This window comes from Equus asinus, chromosome 24 (assembly GCF_041296235.1).
Source record: "Equus asinus isolate D_3611 breed Donkey chromosome 24, EquAss-T2T_v2, whole genome shotgun sequence".
Classification (NCBI taxonomy): Eukaryota; Metazoa; Chordata; class Mammalia; order Perissodactyla; family Equidae; genus Equus; species Equus asinus.
Window position 1 is genome coordinate 44,739,698 of NC_091813.1, and position 18,486 is coordinate 44,758,183.

Here is an 18,486-nt window from a genome sequence, read left to right on the forward strand (position 1 = left end):
TAAAGAAAGATAAAGAGGGACAGTATATAATGATAAAAGGGACTCTCCACCAAGAAGACATAACACTTATAAATATATACGCACCCAACACAGGAGCACCAAAATTTGTAAAGAAACTCTTAATAGAACTAAAATAAGACATCAACAACAATACAATAATAGTAGGGGACCTCAACACACCATTAACACCAATGGACAGAACATCCAGACAGAAAATCAACAAGGAAATAATAGAATTAAATGAAAAATTAGACCAGATGGACTTAATAGATATATATAGAACACTTCATCCAAAAACAGCAGGTTACACATTCTTCTCAAGTGCACATGGAACATTCTCAAGGATTGACCATATTTTGGGAACCAAAGCAAACATCAATAAATACAAGAGAGTTGAAATAATATCAAGCATCTTTTCTGATCATAACGCTATTAAACTAGAAATCAACCACAAGAAAAAAGCAGAGAAAGGTGCAAAAATGTGGAGACTAAACAACACGCTTCTCAACAAACAATGGATCATTGAAGAAATTAAAGAAGAAATCAAACTTTATCTGGAGACTAATGAAAATGAGAACACAACATACCAAACCATTTGGGATGCAGCAAAAGCAGTCCTAAGAGGGAAATTCATCGCAATACAGGCTCACCTCACTAAACAAGAAAAAGCTCACATAAGCAACCTCAAACGACACCTAACAGAACTAGAAAAAGAAGAACAAACAAAGCCCAGAGTCAGTAGAAGGAGGGAAATAATAAAAATAAGAGCAGAAATAAACGATATTGAAACAAAAAAGACAATAGAAAGGATCAATGAAACAAAGAGTTGGTTCTTCGCAAGAATTAACAAAATTGACAAACCCCTAGCCAGACTCACCAAGAAAAGAAGAGAGAAAGCGCAAATTAATAAAATCAGGAATGACAGAGGAGAAATCACAACAGATACCAATGAAATACAAGAGATCATAAGAGAATACTATGAAAAACTATATGCCAACAAATTGAACAACCTGGAAGAAATGGACAAATTCCTAGACTCCTACAATCTCCCCAAACTGAATCAGGAAGAAATGGAGAATCTGAATAGGCCAATCACAAGTAAGGAAATAGAAATGGCAATCAAAAACCTCCCCAAAAATAAGAGTCCAGGACCAGACGGCTTCTCTGGAGAATTCTACCAAACATTCAAAGAAGACTTAATACCTATTCTCCTCAAACTGTTCCAGAAAATTGAGAAAGATGGAGAACTCCCTAACACATTCTATGAAGCCAACATCACCCTGATCCCCAAACCTGACAAGGACAACACAAAGAAGGAGAACTACAGACCGATATCACTGATGAACATAGATGCAAAAATCCTCAACAAAATTTTGGCAAACTGATTACAGCAATACATCAAAAAGATTATACACCATGATCAAGTGGGATTTATACCAGGGACACAGGGATGGTTCAACATCCGCAAGTCAATCAACGTGATTCACTACATCAACAAAATGAAAAACAAAAACCACATGATCATCTCAATAGATGCAGAGAAAGCATTCGACAAGATCCAACACCCATTTATGATAAAAACCCTCAGTAAAATGGGTATAGAAGGAAAGTACCTCAACATAATAAAGGCCATATATGATAGACCCACAGCCAACATCATACTCAATGGACAAAAACTGAAAGCCATCCCTCTGAGGACAGGAACAAGACAAGGGTGCCCACTTTCACCACTCCTATTCAACATAGTACTGGAGGTGCTGGCCAGAGCAATTCGGCAGGAAAAAGAAATAAAAGGAATCCAAATAGGTAACGAAGAAGTAAAACTCTCATTGTTTGCAGACGACATGATCTTATATATAGAAAACCCCAAAGAATCCACAGAAAAACTACTAGAAATAATCAACAACTACAGCAAAGAAGCAGGGTATAAAATTAACGTGCATAAATCAGTAGCATTTCTATACACTAACAATGAACTAACAGAAAAAGAACTCAAGAACTCAATCCCATTCACAATTGCAACGAAAAGAATAAAATACCTTGGGATAAACTTAACCAAGGAAGTGAAGGATCTATACAATGAAAACTACAAGACTTTCTTGAAAGAAATTGACGATGACATAAAGAGATGGAAAGACATTCCTTGCACATGGATTGGAAGAATAAACATAGTTAAAATGTCCATACTACCTAAAGCAATATACAGATTCAATGCTATCCCAATCAGAATCCCAAGAACATTCTTCACAGATATTGAACAAACAATCCTAAAATTCATATGGGGCAACAAAAGACCACGAATTGCTAAAGCAATCCTGAGCAAGAAAAACAAAGCCGGCGGAATCACAATCCCTGATTTCAAAACATACTACAAAGCTACAGTGATCAAAACAGCATGGTACTGGTACAAAAACAGGTCCGCAGATCAATGGAACAGAATTGAAAGCCCAGAGATAAAACCACACATCTATGGGCAGCTAATCTTCGACAAAGGAGCAGAGGGCCTACAATGGAGAAAAGAAAGTCTCTTCAACAAATGGTGCTGGGAAAACTGGACAGCCACATGCAAAAGATTGAAAATTGACCAGTCTTTTTCACCACACACCAAAATAAACTCAAAACGGATCAAAGACCTAAAGATTAGGCCTGAGACAATAAGTCTTTTGGAAGAGAATATAGGCAGTACACTCTTTGACATCAGTTTCAAAAGAATCTTTTCGGACACTGTAACTCCTCAGTTGAGGGAAACCATAGAAAGAATAAACAAATGGGACTTCATCAGACTAAAGAGCTTCTTCAAGGCAAGGGAAAACAGGATTGAAACAAAAAAACAGCTCACTAATTGGGAAAAAATATTTACAAGCCACTTATCCGACAAAGGGTTAATCTCCATAATATACAAAGAACTCACACTGCTTAACAACAAAAAAACAAACAACCCGATCAAAAAATGGGCAGAGGACATGAACAGACATTTCTCAAAAGAAGATATGAATATGGCCAATAGACACATGAAAAGATGTTCATCATCGCTAATCATCAGGGAAATGCAAATCAAAACTACACTAAGATATCACCTTACACCCGTTAGATTGGCAAAAACATCCAAAACCAAGAGTGACAAATGTTGGAGAGGTTGTGGAGAAAAAGGAACCCTCATACACTGTTGGTGGGAATGCAAACTGGTACAGCCACTATGGAAAACAGTATGGAGATTTCTCAAAAAGTTAAAAATAGAAATACCCTATGACCCAGCCATCCCATTACTGGGTATCTATCCTAAGAACCTGATATCAGAAATCTCAAGAGTCCGTTGCACCCCTATGTTCATCGCAGCATTATTTACAATAGCCAAGACGTGGAACCAGCCTACATGCCCAGAAACTGATGATTGGATAAAGAAGATGTGGTATATATACACAATGGAATACTACTCAGCCATAAAAAAAGACAAAATTGGCCCATTCACAACAACGTGGATGGACCTCGAGGGTATTATGTTAAGCGAAATAAGCCAGTCAGAGAAAGACGAACTCTATATGACTCCACTCATAGGTGGAAATTAGTATATTGATAAGGAGATCTGATCGGTGGTTACCAGGGAAAAGGGGGGGTGGGGGGAGGGCACAGAGGGGGAAGTGGTGTACCCACAACATGACTAACAAAAATGTACAACTGAAATCTCACAAGGTTGTAATCTATCATAACATTAATAAAAAAAAAAAGTGGTAAAAAAAAAAAAAAAAAGAAGCTGCAGCTGGTCCAGGCAGATTGGAGAGAGGGTGGACAGAAATTGCCAAGTAATAATAATAGCTAACATTTATTCATTCATTCAACAAATATTTATTGGACATCTGTTTGTATGTGCTAGCACTGCCTAGAAAGCACAGCAGTGAACAAAAAAAGTCTCCATCTTCACGGAGCTTACAACCTAACAGGGCAGACAGAATCAACAAGTAAATAAATAAAAGTGTTTGGGCTAAGAAGAAAAGTAAGTCACGATGAGGAGCTAGGCGGTAAGAAGAGGTGCTATTTTGGGCAACTGAGGCATATACAAGGATAGATTTAAGGTTTTTTGCTGTACTAAGCACTAAGGCAGCCACTGTGCTGAGTACCTTAAAGAGCAAGGTAGTATTATCTCATTGATATGAGGTGCTGTTGTCTTATTTTGTAGATGATAAAACTGAAGCTTAGAGATGTTAAGTAGCTTGCTCAAGGTTAGACAGCTGGCAGAACGATATGGACCCTGGTGGTCTGGCTATTACCAATTTCTGTATTAATTAGCTTTTGCCGAGGCAAAACACAACCAGAAAATCTCAGTGGCTTGCAAGTAGGTATTTCTTGCTCATGTTACCTGAGGGCGGAGCTCTGCTGTGCTCAGCTGGGCTCCCTGTATCTTAACACTCTTCAAGTAAGACTTGAACTGTTAACCTCTGAACTGCCAGGTTGGGCCTGCCAGTTTATGACAAATATAAGTAATTCAAGTATCAATATCACCAGACACACAACAAGAGGATCAGCAGACCAAGAGGGATAAACTAACATTGAATCAACAAAATTTTCCCTTTGTTGGTTTAAAACTTCCAAATTTCAATCACTTAAGCTTTTCTTTAAAGTTAAGGGGAAAAAGTTTAATATGCAGTAGATCACTCTACTTTTACCAGCAGTTCTTAATCTTTGGGGTTACAATCTCTTTGGAAATCTGATAAAATTTGGGCTCTCTCCCAAGAGAAATGCTCGTTAAGTCTACACAAGTTTGCACCCAGTTTAAGGGACACACAGGCTCCTGGAAACACCACAATCCTCAATTTGAGAACCCTTAAATTGTAACCTGCCAAAAGAAACCTCTGCTCTGAAAACTGCCTTCTACTCCCTGGTGAACAAGAGGGATTCTCTTTGACTAATTATTTCATTTAATTAAAAGACAGTTAACTCTAATTATTAGCATATCAAAAACATAGTTATACCATCTTAAAACAGTTCTGCAGCAAAAAAGAATAAGGGCCTAGCTAGCTGTTAAGAACTACTTATTTCAGCTTCCTTGAAGGCAAGTTTTATTTATTGATTACCTGTAAGTGAATTAGTCATCAATATTTTTGTTCTATGGTGGCTGATTTTCCCTCTGTGCTCAGTGGCTTACAAGTGTGTTGTTGAATACAATTCTAGGCCTTGGGAAATACAAATATAATTGTAAATTATCCTAAGTCACATGCAACTGTTTTTAAAGGAAGGTTAATTTGCCCCTCCTTCTCCCCCAAATCATGAAATGCATCCCCAGACTACTAAGAAATTATTTAAGGTTCTGTATCATTCTTCAGTTTCATAGTGTATTGTTGACTATTTTTTTATAAACAGAGTACTACTAAAATTAAAATGCCATAGTGGAGCAATGAGGCAAACAAAACAGAAACTTTTGATGTTTGATGTCCCATGTTTCATTATACAATAACTGAATCACAATCTGGTAGAGCTCTCATTAACACAACATATCCAAATTATTACATGGCTAATACAAGAAGCTTAAAGTAAATAGGGATATAAGGATGCTTAAACATATACTTAAACAAGGCCAGATGTGTTAGTGACTTGATCTACATTATCCTAAAAGAGAGCTAAGACAATACAGTAGTTGACTATAGAATCATAAAAAATAGGCATTTTATTTAGTCATCATTTTTTCAATAAAAAAATGGCAATAACATTTGAATTGAATAGATCTAGGAACAATTATAAATACATATGTAAATTTATATTGTTTGCATTCAACAGAATCAACAGTAAAATATTCTTTAGTTTTGAGATGCATTATAGTGTTGAGATTAATAGAACAAACTCTGGAGACCCAAATGCCTGAGTTTAAATCCCAGCTCTGCCCCATACACTAGCTAGGTGAACAGGGGCAAGTTAGATAACCTCTCTGTGCCTCAGCTTTCTCTTACCAAATGGGTAAGTTAATGGGTGACTGCAAGTACAAGGCTTAGAATGGCAACTGGAAAAAAAAAATTCAAGCACTAGAATGTAAGCTCTATAAAGGTAGCAATTTTTAACTCATTTGCCCACTGATGCATGTAGTGCCTAGAACAGTGCCTAAAGATAGTAGGTGCTCAATAAATACTGTGGAATGAATGACTGACATCGTTGTTATAAAAATGGTTATTTCTGGATAGATAGAAAAACTGAACCAGTTAAGCTCAGCTATTTAAACTTGGAAATTTTCCGTTTCCCCCCAAACTCTCTCCCTCTAAAACAAAATGGAAACATAAGCATCCTTACGTTGCACACCCAAATCTTCCCCTCAGGCCCATAGCAACAAAACATGACAGATGAACTAGATTTTGGTTGAGCTAGAGTGCCATCTAGTGCTCACAAAGCTACAAGCTGAGAATTTGGAGTAAATTTTCATCCAGTGTGATGAACAAAGGAAAAAAAAGATACAAATGCCAAATCCATTAGGAAAAAATCTGTTCTATCAGCAGCCAAAGTCTTTGAAAGAAAGGTATTTCTAAAGAAAATTAAAGAATTGCAGCTTTTAAAATTAGTATATACTATATTAGAAGAAATTTATTTCAGAGTATATATTGAAGTTCTACTTATCATAAAGGTCATTCCGTTAGGAATAGAGAGCAGTGTATTTGAGCTTATTTTCTTTTTAATGACGTCTTTTTCTGGTCCTATTAGAAGAAACAAAAGTACTCATTATAAAGATTTTGGAAAAATGCAGAAAAGCATAAACGTGGCCCAAAGATAACGACTGTTAGCAGTGGAGATTATATGTATATTTCCTAGATTTAAAATATACATGGGAAAAATATTCCAATTTTAATCAAATATTTGGCCAAGATATTAAAAACAAAATATGAGAAAATGATAAATAATGATGTTTTTTAAACTAAAATTAAGAGCTTCCCTGCATTTGAAAAGCCCTAGCCTCAACGTAACATTGTATTCACAGGGTAACATTTTTAAAAAATTGCTGTCAGTTATGTAATCATTTTGGTCTGGTTCTGCAATAGCCAAAATCTATAAAGATTGGGGCTTATAAAATATAAAAAGATAAATTATTCCATCTGTTCCCTTTCAGATTCCACTAAATTGATAGTAAAGTATACCAACTTGAGTTTGGGAGATTTGGATAGAAATGTGGGTTTGCAACGATGTTTAATCTCATTCATTATTCATTTGAGAATGCTCATAAAAGTTGTGGGCTTTATTTTTAACTCTCTTTTCCCCTCAAATCATAGACACAGCTGAGATTTGAGTCACAGCTCATTAGATAATCATTAAATGATGAAAAAAGAAAGCTGTCTGCCACTTCCCACCTTTTGGACAAATGCTGTTTTACTTTTAGTACAAATAATGGGAAGCAGGGAATTTCCTAGGATTGCACAAGAATAATGGGGGACAGAAGAATCATGGGAAGAAGAGGAGAAGGAAGAGGAAGATCAGGAAGCTGCTAGATGCAGGTGGGCTGGCCTCTCCAACTGAGCCTTGGTGGGCCTCAGCTTGTGAGGGAGCAGGGCCTGAGGAGGAGCATCCATTGGCCAGGCTGGTGTGAGGCTCCTTTATCCAGAGACTGGTTGAAAGAGTGGGGAGGGGGCAGAGCCTGGGCTCATACTATTACTTGCTGAACTATACTCTTTTCTAGACATTAATTAGGTTCCTGGGCATATAACCTAGATCACAACTGTCTTCACAATATGTAGGGAGGCCCACTCTGCCCAGCCCCTAGCTTCAGGAGATATGCTGTTGCAGTAGGCTGCTTTTAAAATGGCTCCCAATGATCTCTGCCTCCTAGTATTGACTCTTGTATAAACTGCTCCCCTTGAGTATGGGCTGGATCTAGTGACTTGCTTCTGATGAACAAATGAAGGCAAAAGTGATGGCTTGTGGCAGCCTCCCCAGTCACCACCTAAGCCTGGACTCTGCTTCTCCCCTTGGCACAATTGGGCACTTTTTTTGAGGGCAGTTGACCTGCCTGGTCTCTCTCTCCCACCCAAGGGCTTGTGTACCATCAACATCTGAAATAAATAATAGGATATCTGAGCAAACGTCCTAACTCCGTGCTTCAGTGACCGCAACAGCTTAGAATCTAAGTGCATGTATAGTTTCTAAGATAAACCACCCATCCTGACTATGTGTTATTAATTTTACTGCTTTTTGCAGTTTCTATTTACTATTTGCCACTTGGTATGAAAATATGTCAGTATTTTAACAAGTATTGCTATACTGGTTGAACATCAGCCCCTAGTTTATGCTGTAAGGTTAATTCATTTCATGAGACTCAAGATTCTAGTTCCACTTCCTTTCAATGATTTTTTAAATATAATTAAAGAATTTGTACAGCTTTCTTTTAGCCATCTCAATCTTTAAATTATGATGCTACTACCACATGTAAACTGCCAAACTGTTTTATTTATAAAGCCCGACACTGCAGTGAGAAGGAGCTTTGACAAAAGTCATAGCTGCATGTTCATACATGCACTGACAGATGGCGAAAGGAAAATAAAAGGGGGCCACAAAAAGGAAACAAAAATGAGGCCAAAACTTAGTCTGCAGGAAAGTACAACAGTGCATTAATTACTTCCAGCCAGTCAGCAGAGGTCTGGTTTGGGCATGTTGGGGGTAGAAGCAGTGTACACTTGTGTAAACAAACAGATGAGCTGAGAAGAAAAGTTAATTATTACATTAAAAGTTTATTTGCTCCATTAAGCTGTCTCTATTATCCCAACCCATCCTGATCTTTCCTTGTTCTGAATTACTATAACACTCTATATAGCATATAATTTTTCCACATTGATTTTAAGTGTTTTCCAATATAAAAGTAATACATGCTCATCGCAAAAAAAAAGGAGACTATAGGAAAACAGATTAGTGGTTAAGAACATAGACTAAAGAGTCAGACATGTGTCCTCACTCTCAATATTCACCACTTGAGTTAAGTTACTTAATTTATCTGTTTCCTCATCTATAAAATGCAAAACTCAACTCACAGAATTGTTATAGATATAAAATTAGATATTGCAGGTAACTAGGCCTTCAAAGAAAGTGCATAGATAGTTTGTACAAATTCTTCCAGAATGTGGTTGTAAACCCCAAATATAAAAAGGCAACAGTATAGCAAGAGTTGAGTTTTGTAGATCTGGTGGGATCGAGTGTCACCAGCGGGTGCACCCCCTTAGGAGCCCTGGGGGCCAAGGAAAGCAGCACGCAGGCAGGCTGTAAGTGCTTCTTCTCAATGAGAAAGTCTAGCTTTTGAGAATTTCCTGTATCCTTGGCTAAATAAATCAGAAACTTAATCTAATTTTACAGTGAGTAGATGCATTCATATTTGTACATTTGTTTCGTTTTGGGAAGATATCTTCCTCAAAACCTGTAACTCACCTGAAATTTTGCAAATTTTATATGTAAAATGCTTATTACAATGCCTGGCATATAGTAAGCACTCAATAAAATTATTGATTAATAATTATTATTATAAAAAGAAAAATTTAAATCTCCAATAATCTCACCTCTAAAAGAGAACTATGATTAATATTTTGGTATATGCAGGTTTCCTGACTTTTTTCCCTCTCTATAAGAATATATATATTTGGCATACTACTTTAAAAGTTGCTTTTCTACTTAAATATATAATTTTTTTTCTTACAAAATATATTTTAAAACAATTTTAATAACTGTACAATAGTATTTTATACAGATCTATTATAATTTAAATAATCCATAATTTATTTGATATTTAGATTATTACACACTTACATATGAAAATACATATTGATAATACATCTATATCATAAATAGCTCTATAGTGATTATCATCATACAAAAATCTTTTTGAGATGATTTCCTGGTTGTGGAATTACGATGTACACACTCTCCCACCAACAGCTGCACTGTTGTCAACATATTGCCATAAAATTTAACATTTTTAGTCACAATCTTGATTTGTTCTTAAACTTTCTTCCCTAAATCACTGCAAAATTCTTAAGGGGAGTGGCTGTCTTCTACTTCTTTTTATATCCCCCCTTTGTGTCAGAAAAGTGTCAGGCACAAAGAAAGATTTAAAATGAATTCTTACTTTAAAAAAGTATACTCATTTCGGCCTTCGATGGAGAGGGAAGTCAGCTAGAGGTGCTGTTGTATTCAGGAAAAAAACAATAACCTTGTTATTAAGTATTTTAACAAAGGAAAAAGAGATAACTGTAATTTAGATTCATTCCAACCATAAAAAGCATTTAACATAAATATGTAGTGCTAAAATGACAGAATATTTATCTTAAGGTTTGACTCTTCACATTTTACTACACACCTACTCCCAAATTCAAAGGAGCCATCAAAGACGAGTGTAGGCTGGAATTAGATACCTCCTTATTGGAATAATTACCACTAAGGAAACTATAATAAAATGCACGAAAGGCAATAATAAAATAAAATCAAGATTAAAACACTTATGGTTTGGTGGAAAAGCCAAATACAACTCTAGCTTGGGGTCAAATTTTTGTTTAGAAAATTATTATTATTTTTTAATTTATTTTTTTTTTGAGGAAGATTAGCTCTGAGCTAACTACTGCCAGTCCTCCTCTTCTTTTGCTGAGGAAGCCAGGCCCTGAGCTAACATCCGTGCCCATCTTCCTCTACTTTATATGTGGGATGCCTACCACAGCATGGCGTGCCAAGTGGTGCCATGTCTGCAGCTGGGATCTGAACCAGCGAACCCCAGGCCGCTGAGAATAGGAACGTGCGAAGTGAACTGCTGCGCCACCGGGCCAGCCCCTAAAAAATTATTTTTATACGTTAAACTGAAAAAAGAAAGAAAAGAGCTTGCCTGACATCCATATTCCAATACTCAGTACAGGCCCAATCATGCAAGATTTGATTAAATCTTCAGCATCTAAGGAAGATGAATGAAGGTTTTAATGGAGCCTTTAGGAAAAAAGCAAATGTAATCATTTGTTAGTAGTTGTCACTAATGAAGGAAGTATAGTACTTAGATTTTCCTTCTTCTTTGACAATGTTTGTTGCCAAAATCATTTTGTTTCATCATTCCATACCAGATTTTTAGTGCACATGCCATAGATACCAAAACTCTGACCTAACAAATAGTATGCAAAAGTATACAGATTGGCACTATTATGGGTTTAAAAATATTTTGTGCTTAACAATATAGTTATAAGGGGCTTTACAATTAGAAAATATCAATGAAGTATTTTAAAATCTAATTTATAACATTTAAGCAACAAAGTTAAAAATGCCTCAACAATTATGTTAGTTTAAGTACACAGTTCAAATTGGGTAATTTCTTAAAATCATTATATAACAGGTTAGTTCACAATTTAAGAAATCAAGATTAAAATGTTCCAATTTGATTAGATAAATGTTGAATTATGGAAAGGACAAGAAGTTACTTTTTTATACTATTTAAACACAATTCTTTATGGTTCTAATGATAATTTTCCATAATGACTGAATAAAAGAATCCAAAGACTTTCAAGTATTCATGGGAGACATACAAATGGAAAAATGATTTCTATATGAGCTCAATGTAATGATACAATCTGGGCTTGATTTCTAAAACGACAATTGAGGCCCCTTTTCTTTTTAGCTGTAAACAACTTGCTGTATGACATGTAACGCAACACCGTATTTTGGGAAATTTCAAACATTCATAATCCACAGGAAAAATACTCAACACTCCTACACTATTTTTTTTAAGCCTACAATAGTGCAGTCTTTCAGCTACAAAGCCAGAAGCATTATAAAACCAGTACTTTTCCACTAGAGTTGCTTGTGGGGCGGGGAAGGGGATGTTCAGCCCTGCAAACGTTAGGGTCTAAAATAAGATCATTGCAAGGAGTTACTACAACACTCGCACTGCCAGCACTGTCATGGCAACAATGAACTAGCTAGGCAAATGCTCTTTTAACATTCAAAGCTAATCTTGAGTCTATTACTCATGGAAATATACCAAATTTTCTTTTAAGCAGTTCACTAAAGAAATCATCTTACTTGGTAATCTCTTAGTGTAAAGATAAGCCTTTTAGACATCATATTTCCAAGATCACAATCCAGAGCCTCCTTGCTGAAATTTATAATGACAACATAATGAAAATTACATATCACAGTGAAACATGAAGATTCAGCAGGGTTCAAATGCAATCTCAAGATGGGTCAGGGTTTAAAAAAGAATTTGATATGCAATTTAATAACATCTGAGAATGTGGTTTCCCCTAGAAACACCAAAGTTTTACACTTCATCCTAAAGGAAAAATAATTTGGAAAAGAAAGTAATATATATTTTCACCGTTATGAACCTTACATTAAATTTTTATTCAGATAATATAGTATAATGGTGAAAAGCATGGACTCTGGAGTCCCATGGCCGGGGTGTGAAACCTGGCTCCTCCTCCTACCAGCTGACATACCTTGGGCAAGTTATTTAACCTATCTGGGCTTTGACATTTCCCGATGCATAAAATGGGGATAATAATTACTCTCACAGGTTTATGTGAAGATTGAATGCATTAATATATGAAAAGAGTTAAGAACTAGGCTTTGCATACAGAATGCCTATTCTTACTACATTCAAAAGTATAAGTGTACAAAACTAGAACGATTAAGAGACTGCTGAAGATGACTTAAGATAACTTGGTCCCAATGCCACAACAGATTATAAGGAGGACAGGCACGGGAGCTCAGGAGGAATGCAAAGACTCCTGCCACATGCAAATAAGCAAATTCAAGAAATCAAACATGGTACAAAATCTCTCCAAGTCCTGTTACCTCTTCTGTAGTATCTTTTTGGTAATGTAATCTTTGCTTATTTTGTTCTTAATCATATCAAGCAGTCTAGGCTGGGCCAGTTACCTGGCAGGAGTGAAAGGACTGATTTGGGGTCTTTCTGCTTCAGATGTCAGGCTCCCCCTGAAGGAAGCAGAGTAGGAACATGGATAGTGCAGCTCTAATCTCCTCAGTAGACCTTCAAGGCAAGTGGTCTCCGCAGTAGATAATTCGCCTAAAGTATCACACATGAACCAACCAGGCACAGAAAATTCAGTTGCTTACTGACAACACTGGCAAACAAGCCATCACTTGTTTTCCTATATTATGTGTCCTTGAAGATGTATTTGAAAGTCAAATGTTCATAGGTAGAATAATAGACTAACATGTTGTCAAGGGAGGAATCCAGTTCCTGGAGAGCTAAAACAATATTTATAAAGTCCTTAATTTGGTTCCCAGAGGTGCTATTTCCTCTAGGGTGCTATTCCCTAAGGTCAGGGAACCTGGAAAGTAGGTGAAACTTTCCCAGTTGCCCAAAGAATTGGGGGAGTGTAAAGGGCATATTGTGCCAGAGGGCTCAACTCCCATCTCCTCTCCCCCATCGCACTGTGGGGGCCAAATAGAATACTAATAGTTAACAGTCAATGAGTGCTTACTGCGTTCCAGTAAGCACTACACGTTAGCTCATTTAATCCTCACAACTCTGCGAAGGAAGTGAGGAGGTTATGTAACTGGCCCACAGTCATAGAGTTTGTTATGTAACTTGCCCAAGGTCATAGAGTTTGGCAGAACGGCACTGAAAGCCAGGTCTGACTAACTTCAAAGCCCATGATGTTGACCATTATCCTCTAGTGCTGTCCAGGTACTGAAGCACAGGCCTCTCCATGGGCACCTGACCACCTGGATGACACATGCTGCTGCCTGCCTGCGACCCTTCACTGCTGGTAGCACACTGACATACCAGAATGGTGTTGGACTCCAAGGAGGAGATGGATGCTGCAGATCTGCCATCAACCCTGGGGCAAACCTCTGGGCAAGTCCAATACTTGTCCTGGGGCAGTGGGTGGTTGGAAGCATCCAATGATAAAGTTGGACATCAGCATTAATCAGCTAATTTATTAAAATTTAGTGTACAAAAGGCATTTAGGGGTGTTAATATATGTAGAGACAAAGTGTGGGCTGTATGAAAGTAACATAAAAATTCTAAACTCTAGGGGGTTGGCCCTGTGGCGGAGTGGTTAAGTTTGCACGTTCCGCTTCAGTGGTCCAGGGTTTCACCGGTTTGGCTCCTGGGTGCGGACATGGCACCACTCATCAGGCCATGCTGAGGTGGCATCCCACAACCCACAACTAGAAAAAAATATGCAACTATGTACTGGGGGGATTTGGGGAGAAAAAGCAGGGGAAAAAAAGATCAGCAACAGTTGTTAGGTCAGGTGCCAATCTTTAAAAAAAATGCTAAAAGACCTAGATCAAGTTCTTCTTCATCATCATCATCGTCAACGTTTATTGAGCACTGACTATGTACCAGGCCCACTTCTACATGGTTTACGTGTTCATTTAATTCTCAAAACTACCCTGTGAGATTGGTATTATTATTATCCTCCTTTTACAGATAAGTAAACAGCTTCAAAGAGTTTATTCATAGTGAAATCTGTGCAGTACATTGACATTTACAAAATGCTTTACCAATATGATCTCCTTTAATTTTTATGATCACATCACAAGGTAGATAGTAAAATTATGTCAATTCACAGATGAGGAAACTGAGACTACAGAGGTTAATTTATTCATGAGCATATGGCTGATAAAGAAAATACAACAAGATCTTTAAGCCATTTTGAGGTAATATTTCTGTCAATGTGAGACTGTATATTTAAAATAGATGGTTAGAAAATAAAATAAATCAAGAAAAAGAAAATACAAGCTTCTTCTTTTGTTTTTAAGTAGAATCATGATTAAAGTTAAGTGAAACAGCCTTTTCTCTGACATGTCAGAAGACAGATAAGCAGAATGTTTCACATATAGTAGGTACACAACAAGTATATGAATGAAATGAGAAGAAATAATTCACTGGGTTCAATGGTAAGTCTATCTTGTCTCAATAAAATTTCAATTCTTATACTCAGAACCTGTCATCAACAAAACTGAATAAACATCACAACAAGTATATGAATGAAATGAGAAGAAATAATTCACTAGGTTCAATGGTAAGTCTATCTTGTCTCAATAAAATTTCAATTCTTATACTCAGAACCTGTCATCAACAAAACTGAATAAACATCACAACAAGTATATGAATGAAATGAGAAGAAATAATTCACTGGGTTCAATGGTAAGTCTATCTTGTCTCAATAAAATTTCAATTCTTATACTCAGAACCTGTCATCAACAAAACTGAATAAACATCACAACAAGTATATGAATGAAATGAGAAGAAATAATTCACTAGGTTCAATGGTAAGTCTATCTTGTCTCAATAAAATTTCAATTCTTATACTCAGAACCTGTCATCAACAAAACTGAATAAACATCACAACAAGTATATGAATGAAATGAGAAGAAATAATTCACTGGGTTCAATGGTAAGTCTATCTTGTCTCAATAAAATTTCAATTCTTATACTCAGAACCTGTCATCAACAAAACTGAATAAACATCACAACAAGTATATGAATGAAATGAGAAGAAATAATTCACTGGGTTCAATGGTAAGTCTATCTTGTCTCAATAAAATTTCAATTCTTATACTCAGAACCTGTCATCAACAAAACTGAATAAACATCATATTTTATAATTTAAGTCTGCCAATGTTTACACTACCTGTTAGATGAAAAAGTAGACACACCTTAATCTGGTGAGGTGTAATCACTATCAACGACTTTAAGAGATCTTATTTTGTGAGAAAACCTGTCTCGCCATCATTTAAATCACTTTTCACTTTTGAAAGCCTTCTCTAAATATGTCCTTCAGTACCACTGAACATATCACTCTACTACTATTTTGCAAGGCTTGGTCTTTATCACATGATCGGAAGAATTTCTTGCTGTGTTTAGGCTATGAATAGCATTTGAAAAATTACTCAGTTATAATTATAGACAGCTAACACCTGCCAACTTGCTAGAAAATGAAATCATGTAAAATTTAAAGACGAGAGTGCAATGCTTGTCAAACACTGAAGTATCAAAACAGTAAACGTTCAATTTTAATAGGGAAAACTAAGATTCTAGTTAGATTTTACTGAAGATTACACATAGAATTGACAAATTATCCTAGCTAACTTTTAAGAGGCATATATATTTATTAGCTTGTCAATTTAAACAATTAAGTTAAAACACTAAATGAATACTATTTATTTAATGAATATGTATATATGAAAGCTGATTTGGGTAAAATAACTCACAAAACTCACATCATAATTTTATTTCCCTTTAGTATGGTTTAAAAACTTAGGAAGTTGTTTTAAGGCAATTTTATAATATAAGCAATAATTTATAAATCTATGAAGACCTTTCCCTTTTTGAATTAAAAATAGGGTAAGATTAAAATAAAATATAAAACTACAACTATCTCATTTTTCTATGGTAATTCCATATTTCATTGCAATCTAATCAGATTTTTCTATAAATAATTATATGAAAGAGATTAGAACATGAGACGACAGATAATTCTTGTGTTGCAAAATTCCACAAGTTTTTCTTATAAATTGAAACATGTCACAAACTGTGACAGTCTACTAGTAACACACAGACTTTTAACAATAAAAATGCCAACTGGGAAAATCCAATAAATGGTGCTAATTGTTATCCCACAAAAACTCCCTAAGTATTTCCAGTGAGAAACCATTTTTTTAAAACAAGTATGCTTTCAAAGACATTTTTCTACACACAAACATTACAGTAAATGTATCTTTTCGACACTAGTTTAACTTGGTGCAGTAACCAAAAGGAAAAACAGCAAAGATGAAATAACGTTCCCATAGTGTGACTATCTAGCTGAGGTTTTCACACTTAAATTTCCAGTCTGCCCTATGCCCCTAGCAATAGCATCATCAAAGAGTCTGAAGAACCTTCAGATGTCCCTGAGTATACTGTGCCAGCATAATTAAAATACTAGGTAACTTCATCAAGGTCAATTAAGGTCTTTCTCACTTAATGTAATAAATGTGATCTAGAAAAGCTGAGTCAAAATAAATCCTATTTTCCATTGACTTCCAGTGAAAAAGTAGATATTTTACCATGGTGTGAAAAAAATGACTGATTTGAGGAATTGTGACAAAGAAGAGATTAAAACTGGTGGCAAAGCTTGCTTGGTACTGATGTACTCCTCGCAGTACTTTCATCCTTCTATGCATTTTAAGCACTGCCTCCCCCTCCCCCAGCATCTCTCCTGTCCTTCCTACAAATTCTAAAAATTTTCCCATGTCTATGGTTCCTCCAGTCCATGTTAATTTGCTTCCACATAAACATTGCCTGTTTTTAAATATGAAAATTCTTTATGATTAAGACATAACACCAAACAAGGCATTATTGTATCAAAATCTTAAGTAACTAATAATCCCTCATTATACCCAAGATTCCATGGCTACTTTCTGTAAGGTCAAAGTTTCAACAAATCTTTAAGTGGGCTGTTTGAGTTATTAATTTATTATCTATTCAAATGGTTAAAAGATATCCTGCAAATGTCTAATGGCTTACCAAAAAGAAAATAAATATAACTCTAAAACAAAGAGACAGCATATCTATTTTCTAATTCTTTTACTCATGAATGAACTGTATAGCACTTTAAGGGTACAAAATACTAAAGATGAGAAAATAATTCTAATTAAGCTAAACTATTGTTTCAGAGAGTTCTCCATATCATGAATAATCCATGACCTTAAACCAAAATCTAATAAGCAAGTGTTTAACATCCCATTTTCCTACAAAACATTACATCCCATTTATAAACAAAACAATAACTACGTTAGAAAAATATTTTAAACATTCATCATCCTGGGTTTTTTTCATGCTAGAGACCATTTAGGGGCACTGAAACAGTAATAAAATATCCAAAATTTGAAAACTTAAAAGAGTATCCTTGTTAGCTTTAATCTTTCAGAAAAGTCAGAACAAAGGAATAGGACAGGATGTACCTGTATATTATAAAGAGGACACTGAGGGTAGATAGTACAGATATGACTCATCCTGTTGGCCAGTGGGTAAAAAAAAGACAGGTTCTTTATTTTGTCTTCAAACCACTTAGGAAAAAAAATGTTAAAGATTTTCCTTCAGTTTCTTCATATTCTCCATCCAAAGAAGTGCAGACAACCTGAAGGTAAACAGTATTCTCCTCTGAGTTCGAAAGCAAGGAAAGAAAGTGGTCAAAGATAGGAATGAGGAAGCACTGAGTAGAGAAGTAAGCCAGGAGGTTTTCTGAGGGAAAGGGACCGAGTTCTCAGTGCACTGATAAAATAAGAAAGGCCAGAAAATAGTGGCTGTGGAGAGAGAAGCCTAGTGTAAGTCCTGAAAGAGGACTGTCATAGTTGCTGTGATACCCAAGAGTCAGCAGTGAATGTTTGAGACGCGTTATCTTAATCTTTTGGCTTGGACTAGACATGGCAGTAAAAAAGAAATCAAAACAAAACAATTATTTAAAAAGGCCATATCTGTTTCTAGACTGTCTGCAATCTGTTATATTTTACAACATCATTATAAATTAATTATCTTTCTAA

The 18,486-nt window shown here is 35.8% G+C and overlaps 1 protein-coding gene across 8 annotated transcripts in view; it reads right to left on the reverse strand.

The window, feature by feature from the left end:
• The window catches only part of SESN1 (sestrin 1), a 110,983-nt gene that overhangs the window by 86,542 nt on the left and 5,955 nt on the right, over positions 1 to 18,486 (reverse strand). Inside the window, exons 1-3 of one of the 8 annotated variants that reach the window (XM_070496723.1) lie at positions 15,622 to 15,750; positions 10,823 to 10,888; positions 10,076 to 10,131 (exon numbers count right to left, since the gene is read on the reverse strand). The exons of 3 other annotated variants lie outside the window; for them this stretch is intronic. The gene's annotated coding sequence lies outside the window, so the exon portion shown is untranslated. Of the gene's footprint in view, positions 1 to 10,075; positions 10,132 to 10,822; positions 10,889 to 15,596; positions 15,774 to 18,486 lie in introns of those variants that run through there. 4 more of the 8 variants (XM_070496722.1, XM_070496724.1, XM_044757281.2 and 1 more) reach the window with 4 other exon arrangements.